Source organism: Typopeltis vanoorti, chromosome 9 (assembly GCF_054136105.1).
Source record: "Typopeltis vanoorti isolate ZY-2024b chromosome 9, IOZ_Tvanoo_1.0, whole genome shotgun sequence".
Classification (NCBI taxonomy): Eukaryota; Metazoa; Arthropoda; class Arachnida; order Uropygi; family Thelyphonidae; genus Typopeltis; species Typopeltis vanoorti.
This window is the reverse complement of record NC_143557.1, coordinates 9857276-9872361: the sequence shown is the minus strand read 5'-3', so window position 1 is coordinate 9872361 and position 15086 is coordinate 9857276. Positions and strand designations below refer to the sequence as shown.

Here is a 15086-nt window from a genome sequence, read left to right as displayed (position 1 = left end):
CGTGAATGAGTTCAAGGCAAGATATGATAGATACTGTGTGAATGTTGAATAGTTGTTCCAGACATGATGTTAGGGCCTCCCTCGATGAGTCTGTCGACTCCTTGGAGTTCCCCGGAATAATAATAATAATAATAATATGTTCCGGGCGCATTTAACGGAGGCTAGCAAAGAGAAAGCACGTGAGCTATGTACAAACCTAACAGTCATACCGGGTGATCTAACTTCTGTTTTGCAGCAGCTTGATTAAGCCATTTAAAGATCATTTACGTGAATAATGGAGAGCATGATGACGATGATGCAATGCCTACAGATGAATTTATAAATGAAATGTTTGATGACTCAAAAGATGAAGAAGAATTTAAAGGATTTTGACATTTTGTTTTAAAATAAATATTTCTTTCGTTAATTCATAATGTTAGGGAACAAGATTAACAGATCGCATTATATGTGGACATGGCATTTTAGGGTTAGTTTTCAAACAAAATTTCTAATTCGCATTATATGAGAAAATATACGGTACTTCAGTTGACCTCTAACCTAATACACAGTTTTTGCAGTCGACAACACATTGCATTCCTCCCTTTGTTTTGATAAACTTAATTCCACACAACCCACCTCAACCTAAGGAACATCAACGACGGCTGTCCTCAATTCTGATCTCCAAACTGCCCTCCAATGGAGTTCAGATAACCTAGTCAAGTTCAATGCTAATAAAACCCAGTACTGTCTTATTTCTCATAAAAAAGAAATGTGTTCTCCCAGTATTATTTTTGACAACACCCAAATTTCCAGGCAATTTGAGATTTCTCTTCTTGGAATTACCCTGACATCAAGCCTCTCCTACATAAATATATCACAACCATTGCATCCTCAAGTTTCTAAAAAACTAGAATTTCTCTTTTGCTCAAGATGTTACTTCACCCCTGAACAGCTGTTAACCTTATACAATCACAAATATGCCCAACCATTGAATATTGCCTTCATATATGGGGTTGGGCCCCCCAAAAGCTCTCTCAAAATGCTTGACTCAATACAGAGGAGAGCAATCAGACTCATTAATGACCCATCTCTTACCAACTCTTACCCCACTTTCGCACAGACGATCGGTCTCACACTATGTATTCACATATTTCTATGGAAAATGTTCATCTGAAATAGCATCAATAATTCCCCCACTTAGTACTAAGCTTGTTCGAACACATGCAGCTGCTACTCAACATCCCTTCACAGTGCATCCTGAAACTCACAGAACAAGTTTCTTCTCCTCTTCCTTCATCTGCTGTACTATGGAAGTCTTTCCCCTGATGCATTTCCAAAGGAATACAATATACAGACTTTTAAATCAAATGTGAACAAGTACTTTCTTTCCCAACCCACCAGCTAAAATACTAAAATACTATATTGATCAATCAACCTCTTGCTCAACATAAAAAAATAAATAAAAAATTCACTCCTCTGTCCAAATAGTTCCTAACCTGGTACAACAAAACCAAAACATCACAGATAACCATTTTAACAGCATGGCCTTTCAACTTGGTAACAGATCAAAATCTGGAGGGGGGGGGGGATGCCAGCACTGCACAGCAGAGGTGGAGAACATTTTCAATCTATATTTTTTCATAAGATGAGATACTTCACATGAAATACATATGCAAAATGCACATTATCTGACTTGCATCATATTCTTCCTTTCACTGAAAGTCATATTTTGTGGAAGAACACTGGAAACAAAAACGAATACGACATTTTCGCCATTTCTTAATTCAGTAGCTGGTGCATGGACATTCTTAGTGTGAAGCAAATCTGTTTAATTCTGATAATGAGTGAAACTATAACCTATTAAATCAGAGACTGATCATTCATGAAGTTGTTTGTTGTCATAGATGAAAAAGCAGCATTTAGGTAAAAAGTGCAATGACAGGGTTGTGATGCCTTTAGATGTCTGATGTGAACACATGCTACACCGAAGAAATCAGAAAGCTTATTGCTGTCTAGAAGGACTGTATATCCTAATGACTTCTTTCTTGATAACAATAGGGTTTTACTTGTCTCCCCCCCTGAACGAAAAATTCCTGGTAATCATGAGTTATATGCTCAAATTGATTATATACCTACCCTATGAACACACTACCTGCTGCTACTAGTGATTGAATGATCTAATGGGGTATTCAGATTGGCACTCAGAGTAGCAATCATGTTATACTGAGATGATAGAAAAATGATCAGACATGATCATTTAGAGGAGAGTAAAAAGTGAACCTGCAGGATCATTGATTATTAATGATGTTCACACGATGCAGTAGAAGGCAATTGACGTGTTGTCAGCATCTACTGCTTTTTCGACTGTAGAGACCATCATGCACAGAGACATCCATCACATGCCAGAAGATAGTACTCTAACGATAGAAAACATTTTTTTCATAATTCTATTCTTCCAATATTTTGTCTCAGTCACTGAGACATTGTCAGGGAGTAAAATTCGAGACTTATTCTAACACACACACGTCTTCTTTAAGTGAACCTGCAGAAGGATCATTAATGATGTTGTTGACATGATGCAGCAGAATGTAATTAATGCATTGTCAGCATTTAATGCTTCTTACTATGGGGACTATCATGTATAGAGACATCCATCACAAGCCAGGAAAGTAGTGTTCTAGTGCTAGAAAACATTTTTTCCCTTAATGCTAATAGAACAGAGTTATCTTACTCTTTCAATGGGAGACCAATGTGTGCCCAAAGTGTAATGCATGATGACTTGATGCATATGTCTAGGAAAGATGTTGTGAGATTGAAAAAGGAGAAGATCTGGTCAGGTATTTGCTCCTCACATATTTCCCAACAACAGCAATATAATCTAATTTAGATATGCATATTTGCAGCACAGGTCTATTTCAATGAGGAAGAGATGGGGAGAGAATAAAGCAAAGAAGGAAGATCTTCTTCCAGAATATTTTTACGGATATCTTTCTCTCTCTCTCTTGCTTCACTGACTTGAACAGAGGAGAAAGGGGATTGGTTTCAGCCACTGGTGACTGTGGCCATTAGGCATGATTATTACTTAACTTAAGGAATTCACAACGTACACTAGAATATAAATTAAATTAAACTTTAATATATATTTCCAATATTTTGACAATGTCACGTTGCCATCTTAAAAGGAACTTAAAATAAAGACACGACACGTGCGCATAGGCACTACACACAGTAAATGAGGACGAAGCAAGGAAGCTACTGTTTCTCCTAAAAGTCGTGATGGTACCCCCTAGCGGGCAATGTAGGTATTCTTGGCTGTTGGGCTGAAGGTTTTCTGATGTAAGTCTCCCAAATTTGGTGCAGTCTCATGCAACCAAATTTGTTGAGGTTTGGCATGTTTCTTAGGGCTGAGGCTGATTCCATGAAAAATCTTTCAAACTTGAACTTGCTATGGTGTATTATGGTGGCTTTCTTCCACCGTATTCTGTGGCGTATATCCAGAACATAGTCTGTAAGACCAGAGTGGCTATACTGGTGAAAACAGATGTAGTCCTTGTGTTCTGAAATTCTGATATTCACTGTCCTGCCTGTTTGGCCAAAGTAGGACAGCTTACAGCTGCAAGGGACCTGGTATACACCAGGTAGGTCTAAGGAAAGTGGTTGGTCTTTTGTGGAGCAGATAAGGGATGCCAATTTTCTATATGGTCTGCAACAAGAGGTCAAGTCATGTTTTTTTAAGATTGTGGTAATTTTTTTCAGAGGTGCCTCGTATGTAGGAAATGGTGATGGATTTATAGTACTCCTTGTTGTGAAGTGGGGGTTGCGGTTTACTGGCTTCAATATTTTTTGGGGATAGCCATCGGCTGAGAAAGTGTTGAGGATGTGATTTAGTTCAGTGGTTAGGGCATTGTCATTTGAACAGATTACTTTTGCCCTATTGTGTAGTGTCTTAATAACTCCATATTGTTGGTGAATGCATCTGCCTGTATCGGTGGGTTTTCTATAAACTGAGAAAACCAAGGTTCCATCAAGCTGGCGGGTGACTAGTGTGTCTAGGAAAGGGAGGCTGTTGTTTTCCTCTTTTTCTAGGGTGTCTTGTTTATGTGTGTTAAGGAGAGGAGTGTATCAGAGCCATGTGGCCAAATAGCAAACACATCATCAATGTAGCGAAGCCATATGGTTGGTTTTTGTGGGGCAGAGGCTAAGGCTTTTTCTTCAAAAGTCTCCATAAAGAAGTTGGCCAAGGGTGGGGAAAGTGGTGAGCCCATGGCTATCCCCTCTATTTGTTTGTAAAAATTTCCCTGCCAAACAAAATAGCCAGAGTTCATTGTGAACTGAAATAGGGCTGAGATATCGGGAGGAAATTTAGCTTGGATTAGCTCTAAGGTTTCCTTGAGTGGGACATTTGTGAATAAGGAGGAGACATCAAAACTGACCATTATGTCAATATGTTGGAGTGTAAGATTTTCTATGCTGGCTTTGAATTGGGCTGTTTTTTATGTGTGATGGTGTGTTGCCAGTATAGTGTATGAGTGCTTTGGCCAAATGTTTAGCTAATTTGTATGTGGGGGAAATCAATGCAATCCACTAGGGGACGTAATGGCACATTTTCTTTATGTATTTTTGGGAGTCCATATATATACGGGGGGGGGGGGGAGAAAAGGAGGTATACAGTTAAACGGTTTTAATTTATTAATAACTTCCACAGGCCAAAAGTGACCTTCTTAAGGAGCCTATGGAGTTTTCTGATTTGCGAGTTGGTGGGATTGTATTCAATAGGGAGGTGAGTAGCCCGATCTAATAATAGAGCATTAAGCTTAACTGTGTAGTCTGCTTGGTGATTACTATTTCTTTGTTTTTCTTCATTTCCTGCAGAGCTTTATATTCACTATTGGATATGTTGGTTTTTTGTGGCCTTGTTTTGGTGACAACACAAGCTACATCCAGTCTAATATTGTTGGTGATGTGGTTTGGAAGGTGACGGATCCTGCGTTCAATCTGGATCATTATATCCTTGGACGGTATTTTCCTGGGAGGAATGGCAAAGTTGTGGCCACATGAAAGAGCGATGAGTGCTGCAGGCTTCAACATAACTGAAGAAAGGTTGACTACAGTGTTGGTTGGAAGTTTTGGTTCGGAGGTCGAGTTCTTTTTTAATTTCTCACATTTCTTGATATGTCGACCCCATATTTTTTCAAATTCATTATCAGCCGCAGTGAACGAGACGTCATATAAAATTGACCAAAGCTCGTGATTTAACGTGTTGGAAAGCTCTTCTTCATGCTCCCGAATAGCTTTGTTTGTGTGAGTTATGAGAACGCGCTTGGCGGCAATTTGTTCTTGTAACAAAGCATAGCTGGCATGGTTATAAATTCGGAGAACCTTTTATGAAAAGAAATGGTGCTTAAATTTCACAATTTGGATTACTTGATTATCTCGGCAGCGTTTTAGGAAGGTCAGACGATTCAGTTGTCTTGACAACTTTAGCTTCGTTTTACTGTATTGGTGGGACTTGCATGAGATGGAATCTCTGTGGATGATAGTAATTCTCGTAGAAAGGCTTGTTGATTATACATGATTATTACTTAACTTAAGGAATTCACAACGTACACTAGAATATAAATTAAATTGAACTTTATATCCAAGAAATATATATTGAAGTTTAATTTATATTCTAGTGTACGTTGTGAATTCCTTAAGTTAAGTAATTTATTTTATTTATTCATATGGAGTTTCCTCCCTTTTCTCCCCCATCCCTATTGGGGCATTGGGGTTAAGTATTTATGGCTGTAGATCCATGTGTGTTCATGGGGCTGGTTTGCAGGATGAAAAACCCCAGATAAACTGGGGGGGGACCCTGCTGTCCACACCCAAGACCGGCTAACTTGACTATGGCTGAGGAAGATCCTTAAGCTCCTCACGTCGGCAATGAGAATCGAACCCAGGACACTCCTTTCACAGGCATACGATTGCGAAGTGCAAAGCCACTAGGTTAACCGCACAGACAGTTAAGTAATAATCATGTATAATCAACGTATAAGCCTTTCTACGAGAATGCCATTGGGCAGAATCTCTGAGTGCCAATGGTAAAATGCAAAATATGGTATTTAGAATAAATGCATATTCTTGCAGTAAGGGCGTCACAGGAGAGATCTGTTTGGGATATTTGGGATTTTTTGGGAAGTTTAATGCAACCATATTTTGTTAAAATTAGGCTGATTTCTAAAAACACATGCAGATTCCAAAAAGTAGTCTTTCTCTTCTAAATTTACTGTGATGGAGCATGGTCTGGTTTTAGGAAAGGTAAGGGCACCAGAGATCCTTTGCCTTAGACAGATCATAGAAAAATATAAAGAATTCAGACTCCCTCTGGTAACGTTTCTTAGACTACTCTAAAGCTTTTGACTGTGTTAAGCAAGTGAAACTGTGGGAATGAAAAGAATGGGCTTTCCTCAACACACTATCAGGTTGATAGCCAACTTGTATAAGGAGCAACAAGCCACGGTAAGAACAGATGTTGGATTGACTGACTGGCTTCAAGTTGGAAAAGGAGTTAGGCAAGGATGTTTACTTTCTCCTCACTTGTTTAGTATATATGCGGAGGACATCATGCGTGAAGCATTGGATGAGCTCAGGACAGGAATTAGGATAGGAGGTAGATTGATCAGTAATCTGAGGTACTGTATGCTGGTAATACAGTACTTCTTTGTAATGACATGGAAGAACTAGGACTAATTCTTGAAAAAGTTAACAAGATCAGTAATAACAGAGGACTTCAACTGAATCCTAGCAAGACAAAGATTATGGTTCGCAAAGAAAATACAAACAAAGAAGCTCTTGAGAAATAAGTGTACCTTAATGGAGAAAAAGAATTGAGGAAGTCAGCAAGTTTGAGTACCTGGGATCCATTATTAATGTGAAGAATTGCTGTTCAGAAGACGTCAGAAAAAGGTTAGGAATGGCTAAAACAACAGTCAGAGACCTGTCTAGAATCTGGAAGGATGGATCTATCTCCATGGAAACAAAGTTGAGAATTTTGGATGCAGTTGTTTTTCCAACAGCAACTTATGGATGTGAAACTTGGAACCAAAAGAAGTCAGATAAGAAACGGATATCTGCTTTTGAGATGTGGTGTTACAGAAGGATGTTAAGGATATCATATACTGAAAGGCATACAAATGAATGGATGTTAGAAAAGATCAGTAGAACTTTAAGGCTTCTTGACAGAAGAAAGTTAAAATATTTTGGACAGATAGAAAGGATGAAAGGGGGACTTCTCAGAACAGTAATAGAAGGTAAAGTTCCCGGAAAAAGAGGCAGGGGTAGACCATCAATGAGATGGATGGATGGCGTGTGTGGAGTAACTGATCTTCAGAGAGTTGAGGCCGCCAGAAAAGCAAACAACAGGACTACATGGCAAGGCCTGGTGTGGCACATCACCGAGCATCAGAGTGAACATACGGCATCTGTAGATGCCCAGTGAAGTGAAGAAGAAGAGCGTGGTCTGCAAGGCCCGATTTACCATTTTCATATCTTCCATTGAGGCCAACTTGCAGGAACAGGGCACTTTATAGACAGAGAGAGAGAAGATGGAACTGATCTTTAGTAGAACATATAAGGGTAGAAAACTTTTGATGGGGCTTGAAAGTAGTACAGATATTGTAATTTTTTAAGTGCCTGTTTTTTTTTTGAAGTGTCTCAAGGGGATGATGATAGCACTACTAAAATATTTCTGAAGTACTGATTATTTTTTTGTACTGTGGGAACTGCAGCCAATAGATAAGAAGTGTAGTGTATATCATAAGAGAGGACTCATTGGAACCAAGGTTCTATTGATTATAGGCTCTATTTTTTTTTTAAATAACGAAACCTGTGGTGCGTTCATAATTAGAAGAAACACACGTATAAACCACAGTGAAAATTATTTAATTGTAAATATTTCATCCTAAGTATCTTAGGATATCATCAGTACAGTATTTAAACAAAAATTAGGAATAACATACAGTTAGGGTGCATGATTACAATAGAATCTCATGAAAATGTGCGTAACGTGCTAAAGTAGTAAAAAAAAAAAAAAAAAAAAAAAAAAAAAAAACGTTAATTATTTAACACAGTTTTGTATGATAATTTCCCATACTTTAGGAATAGTAAGAACGTCATTACGGTTTAGGTTTGGTCTGTGTAGTAGGGCTTCAGAACTTTCTTTGTATAAACGTTCATGTTTAAATATAGATCTATATAAAAGTTTAGCCTTTTCCCAATGGATCCTATGGTTTGGATTTTCAATTCCGTGTTGAGAGAGGCCAGATTTCTGCGGCTTAAGAAGACGTATGTGGTCTGATGTTCCGAGATGCGTTTCTGAACAGACCTACCTGTCTGTCCAAAGTAAGATAATTTGCATGAGCATGGAATCTCATAAACACCAGGTAACATCAAGGGTGAGAATTTGTCCTTAGGAGAAGGTAATAAGTTGTAAATTTGGTTGATAGGTTTGTAAGTAGTGGCAAAATTGTATTTCTTCATAATTTTAGAAAGACGTTCTGAGATGCCTTTAACGTATTTGACAAATCTGTTTCTAGTTCTGTAATATTTAAATTGTTTGTTGCTAGTTCATGCTTAGACACTCGTAACTGATTGAGTAGTAAGGAATGACTTGCTTTTTGATAGATTTTATGGGCGCCTGGAGATTTGATGGTTTCTTTCAGTTTTGCAAAGGTTGGAATAAGATTATCACATCTGCACTTTTTTAAAAAAGATATTCTAGCTCGTAGCTTACCCTGTTTTAGTTGCAGTTTTCCTAGTAAGTTTGTCTTCTGCGCTGTCATTTCCCCGTGAAGGAATAAAACTTTTTTAAATAACGAAACCTGCGGTGCGTTCATAATTAGAAGAAACACACGTATAAACCACAGTGAAAATTATTTAATTGTAAAATTAAATAATTTTAATTTAATAGGTGCCCATAAATTAAATTAAATGTTAAATTAAAATTAAATAATTTTAATTTAACAGGTGCCCATAAAATCTATCAAAAAGCAAGTCATTCCTTACTACTCAATCAGTCACGAGTGTCTAAGCATGAACTAGCAACAAACAATTTAAATATTACAGAACTAGAAACAGATTTGTCAAATACGTTAAATCAAGAATTGCTACAATTAATTATAACTGTCTCAAAGAATTCGGGAAAAAAAGCTTTTGATAAAAGCAATAGTGCTCTACATATTAAATACCTTAATCTATTAAATCAATCAAAAAAGATCACTAACAAATTACCAACGGAAATTTGTTAGTGATAAATTGGGTAGTCAATTTATAAATTGACTACCCAATTAGATAAATTGGGTAGTCAATTTACCTAACCGTCAACTAACAAAAGATGAATTAAATGTTCTAGAAAGAGGCCATAAATTTGCGATTTCACCAAAGTGTTTCCCATATTTAGACTTTATACATAATATAGAAAGAAACATCAAGCATCTCTCCAGTATTGAAGCCAACAAACTTCGTTTCGAAGTAGCTAAAGTGATCTACAATGCCAAACCTTCAGAATTAAATACCACTGTGGTTCTTGATACCAATTCATATGACGGAAAAATTAATTTACTTCTTCGAGATCGTAATACTTACTCCAAATTGGATTTTGATCCTACAAATCGTCAACTCAGAAAATTAAATAAGCTACTTAATGAAACTTCCTCCTTAGATGAAGAAACAATCAAAAAACTTAAGACATACCATGCAAGACCTCCTAGAATTTATGGCTTACCTAAGCTACACAAAACTAATGTTCCACTTAGACCTGTCGTAGACTGTATCGGCTGTCCAACGTACAAGTTATCAAGATTCTTATCTAACCTTCTCCGCCCTCACATAGGCCACTCAGTCTCTTCAATCAAAAATTCTAATGAGTTTCACACAAAAATTAAAGACATCCAACTATCAAAAACTGACTTGTTAATCAGCTTCGACATTGTCTCCCTCTTCACTAACATTCCCCATAAAGAAACAATAGAATTACTAACTCAAAAATTTCCGTCTGATATAGTTGAATTGTTCAAGTTTGTTATTGCATCAGGTTACTTCACCTGGAAAGGTCAAATTTACAAGCAAGAGGAAGGAACAGCAATGGGATCTCCTTTATCACCAAACCTAGCAAATTTGTTTCTAGAACACCTTGAGGAAAAAATATTCACTTTTGAACCCAAACCAAAAATTTGGCTAAGATATGTCGATGACGTATTTGCAGTATGGAATCATCCCGAACCTGAATTACAACTGTTTCTAGATAAAATTAACCTTCTTCATCATCGCATCAACTTTACGTTAGAAAAAGAATCTCCACAGGGTATCTCTTTTTTGGATTTACACATCAAAAGAAAAGAAGACGGTTCCATCGCCACTTCCGTCTTTCGCAAGCCTACATTCTCAGGTTGCTACATTCACAATTCTTCTGCTCATCATCCATCTCAGAAATCTGGCATTATTAAATCACTAGTTTCCAGAGCACACAAATTCTGCTCCTCTGAAGAATCTTTAAACCAGGAATTAGAAGTTATCAAAAATACAGCCATCCTAAATGGATATAATCCCAAAACAACTCAAAAAATCATCAGTCACTTCTGCATACATCAAACCAGACAGGAAGAAGTGCATAGGATTCCCATACTTTTTTTTTTTTGTACTACTTTAGCACGTTATGCACGTTTTCATGAGATTCTATTGTAATCATGCACCCTAACTGTATGTTATTCCTAATTTTTGTTTAAATACTGTACTGATGATGTCCTAAGATACTTAGGATGAAATATTTACAATTAAATAATTTTCACTGTGGTTTATACGTGTGTTTCTTCTAATTATAGGCTCTATTGATTAATACTTGAATGATACCACATTGTTGAGATGTGGGGGGGAGTGAATGTGTCTACCTATGTAGGTGGGCTTCCTGCATACTGAAAAGGCAGGTTACCAAGGTGTCTAGAAAGAGTCAACTATCTTTAGTTACTTTCCCCATGATAAACTGGATTCTAGGGTGAACTAGAGTGAACTGAATTCTAATAATAGATAATGGTAATTCTAACAGGTCATTAAAGAAAGCACTCAGCTGTGAGACTTGGTATAAACAGCTGGATACACCGAGCACTGATTTTTCAATTTCTTATTGCATCCTTGGTTATAAAACTTAACCTGTCTGAGTGCCAAATAACAACATTTGACGGCGTGTTTATGTGCAAGATGCAACAGAACTAGACCTAGTTCTGTTGCAATCCTAGGGCTTCTTTACTGAAAAGAATCATTTTATGTGCAGGCATATCCTATTTAGCTGTCTCTGGATGCTGAAAAAAACCCTACCTCTGCCTAAGTGCATGATACCAAGGGAATTATATCCTGAAATATACTCTTTCATGCAAAAATTATTAAACTCATCAAGGGAAGCCACATATCATTCACACCACATTATACTCTCTATTGAATTCATTCACATTATCTGTACTCACAACTTCCAAAGGCAAGCCATTTGGGTCAAGGACCACCTTTATGAGAGAAGGATCTAGCTCTAACGATTTTGTTGACTGTATTCAGTCTGAATTTTCATGGATGTCCTCAAAGCTTCAAACTTACTGCTATGTGGAAAAACTTAGTAATATTGCAGTTGTAGCTTTCTACACTAACTGAACTCAAATAATCCAATATCATTGCCACACCCCCTTCTATTTTGTCTATCCTTCCTAAAAATATAGTACCCATTAAACTCAATACCAGTTAGTACATGTTTCTCAGAGCCAGATCTCACTAACACCAATAATCTGAGGTGACAACACATTCACCAAGGCAACGAAAATCAACCCCTTTGTTCCATATACTCCTGGCATTTATGTATGGACAAGTTAGCTCCAAGATTTTGCATATACTCTACCGTGTAGTTTGCATGACTCAGTTGAATAATTTTCAGATTCTTATTGATATCTAATGTTTCACTTATATAGACATCTTACACAAGCTTAATAAGTCTGAAATGGACAAACACACAATAATCTTTTCATCATAATCACTTCCATTATTAAGAATATTCATATTATTTATACAGTTGTACAACTTAGCTACTCATATGCACAGATTCTCACCATTTCTCCAATCATAATCTAGTTTCCCTGACTCTCTTTATCAGGTCTCATACCAATAATTTCTCCAGATCCCCAATACCAAATGCATTCAACTGCAGGCTGTCTCCTCTTATATAAATCCCTTTTTCTTTCAAATTCACTTCATACATCCAAAACTTTGCAACCATTCTTTCTGCACAGCCAGCGTTTATGTTTACATTTCTCTTAGCATTTTCACAAGTCATCAGATGACTTCTGACGGGAGGAACCATTGATATGATCTCTCCTCTTCTTGGACTTACTCTTTGAGGTCATGAATCCTCTGAGAAATATATATATATATATATATTTTTTTTTTTTTAAATCTCTGATTACTCACCATGTGCCTTCCATTGTCTGAATCACTGCTTTCTTCATATTGTGTCAATTGGTCTCCAAGGTTTGGTTCTTGTTTTCAGATTTCATTTTTACCCCCTCAACAGTATTTGTATGTATGAGTCAGCCAAAACCCTTTAGACATTGTAACCCTTCTTAATTTCAGTCATCATTTCTAGATAACATACTAACTATTTTCATTTTCTCACTCTTCACTCTTGCAGCAGTCTTTTGATATCCTTTCTTATACTGTATTTATCACCAGAAATATCATTTGTTCTTACCAGAACTACCATCTCTTTTACGTTTCTGTTTCAATTACATTCATTAAATAATTGATTTTAGCACCTGGGTAGTAACACAGTCATGAAAAGTATGTTTTTTATTGAATCTTCATATACCATATAATATCCTTTTTATAATCAATTATATCTACCTGAATTGTTACACAATAACTTACCTGATTCAGTGCTTTTTTGTTTCCCCTTTTGCTGCTTACCATCCATGTCCTTCTAATCAATTTGCAACCTTTTCCAATTCCCTTTTTATCTATCTAATGATTTGTTTTTGTCTAGATATTTCCAAAGTTAATTCATACTCAATATCCTTATCAGGTTCTTAAGTAACATGATTCTTTTCACTGGAGAAAGCATCGCTGTTCACAATTTCACTATATCTTTGTTGATGTTGAAAGTTTGAATCCTTTATCCACACTTGGATAAAGGGTTAAATTAAATTTATTATAGTCTAACCAAGTGAAAAATAAACTTTCAACATCTTTCTCTAAATCTAGAGTAATTTAATAAAAAGGTGGCATACCTTTTGGCAACTCCTATAGGTAAAGATGACCTCGCTATTGCTTCTGCCTAGTATCTCTACTTCTGGGCCTGGCTCCCACTGAAGAGACCTCAATAAAGGTCAAAACTAGTCTGGATAGTGGTCCTTCCCTTGATGCATAACATTACACATATCTGCAAGGAGATGTGTTTTGCATTATGGGAGATAATGAGATAGGAGTGATGTTAGCTTGGTCCACTTTCTTTCGCAACGAGTTGCCCGGTGTTGTACTACCTTACCCCAGTCCTGAAGATACTTTCAGGTGCAAAGTTTGATTGCTCACACTTGGATAAAGGATTAAACTAAATTTATTATATAGTCTAACCAAGTGAAAAATAAACTTTCAACATCTTTCTCTAAATCCAGAGTAATTTAATAAAATGGTGGCACACCTTTTGGCAACTCTTATAGGTAAAGATGACCTCGCTATTGCTTCTGCCTGGTATCTCCACTTGGGCCTGGCTCCCACTGAAGAGACCTCAATAAAGGTCGAAACTAGTCTGGGCAGTGGCCCTTCCCTTAATGCATAACATTATACATATCCGCAAGGAGATGTGTTTTGCATTATGGGAGATACTGAGATAGGAGTGATTTTCAGGTGCAAAGTTTGTTTGCTCACACTTGGATAAACGATTAAACTAAATTTATTATTATACTTTGTTGCTGTTCTATTGTTCTTGCTAGGTTTTGATGCCATTTTATGGTACTACTTTAATATTATTTTAACAAAATATCAATACTAAAAATAAACATGAAAATCAGCAGTAATATCCTATCAAAAACTAATTATTCTAAGAAAACGCAATAAAACAAATGAAAATCACTAATATCAGAGGAGCATTAAATACAATGACCTTTCACTGAAAATAATAATGAAAAAGAAATGATTCACCTCCGTTGCAATGCAAGCAGCGGCATTCCCCCTCCCCCCCCTAAGTGCTTGCTCATTCCATTCTTGGAACAAGAATCTTTTGTTGATCTCATATTAAATGAGATGATCCATTGAAATTTACACATACAAATAAACAGGGGAAAAGAAACAATCAAGGATAAGCACTGAGCCTAAAAAATTTGGCACTTAAAAGAGTATCTATTGCCTGCATTGCAAGGCTCACAGCAGCTGATGATCTCTTGTCAGGTGTAATCTCCTTGGAGTCAGGTTGCTCAGGAGTGCAGCTCGAAGTGGATAGTAAAGTACACCAAGAATCGACATTGGTCATGAATTAGATGATCAGCTACTGAGCAAGCAGGACTTTCATTCCAGAAACTGAGATTTTTTATTCCACAAAATTGGCAAACCAGCCTAAGAACATGTGCAACTCACAATACTGCAGACTATTCGGATACAACTGATTTCCCTGTCAATTAAGTTTATACAAAGCCTAGTTACTTGGATGGGGCAGTCTAAGAGAAAGGTTAGGTGATTATTTTTTAAAAAAATTAATGTGCAAATACTGTATATTATATGTACGTACTGTATTTGTATACTAAATATAAATAACTGAAGTAAAAAACATTAACATCGCATAATTAATAAAAAAGAACTTTTAAAAAAATATGAAATACTTTTTAAAAGTTCAGCATAGAGAAATAAATATTATTTCATATCCTTTTATTTTAGAAATTTGTAAAGCCAATTTTTTTAAAAAAAAATCTATAATTCCATTCCCACCCTTCCCAGGACATAAGACAATCATCGCACTTAGCAATTAATAGGAACAGCAGAGAAAGAGAGACATTATGACATCTAATTAACCAAATGCACAGTATGTGCAGAAGCATTTTAACCAGGAA

The 15086-nt window shown here is 36.5% G+C and overlaps 1 protein-coding gene across 2 annotated transcripts in view; it reads right to left on the bottom strand.

Moving 5' to 3' along the window:
- Positions 1-15086, bottom strand: part of Pdk1 (Phosphoinositide-dependent kinase 1) — a 355658-nt gene that overhangs the window by 127618 nt on the left and 212954 nt on the right. The gene's annotated exons all lie outside the window — the stretch shown is intronic.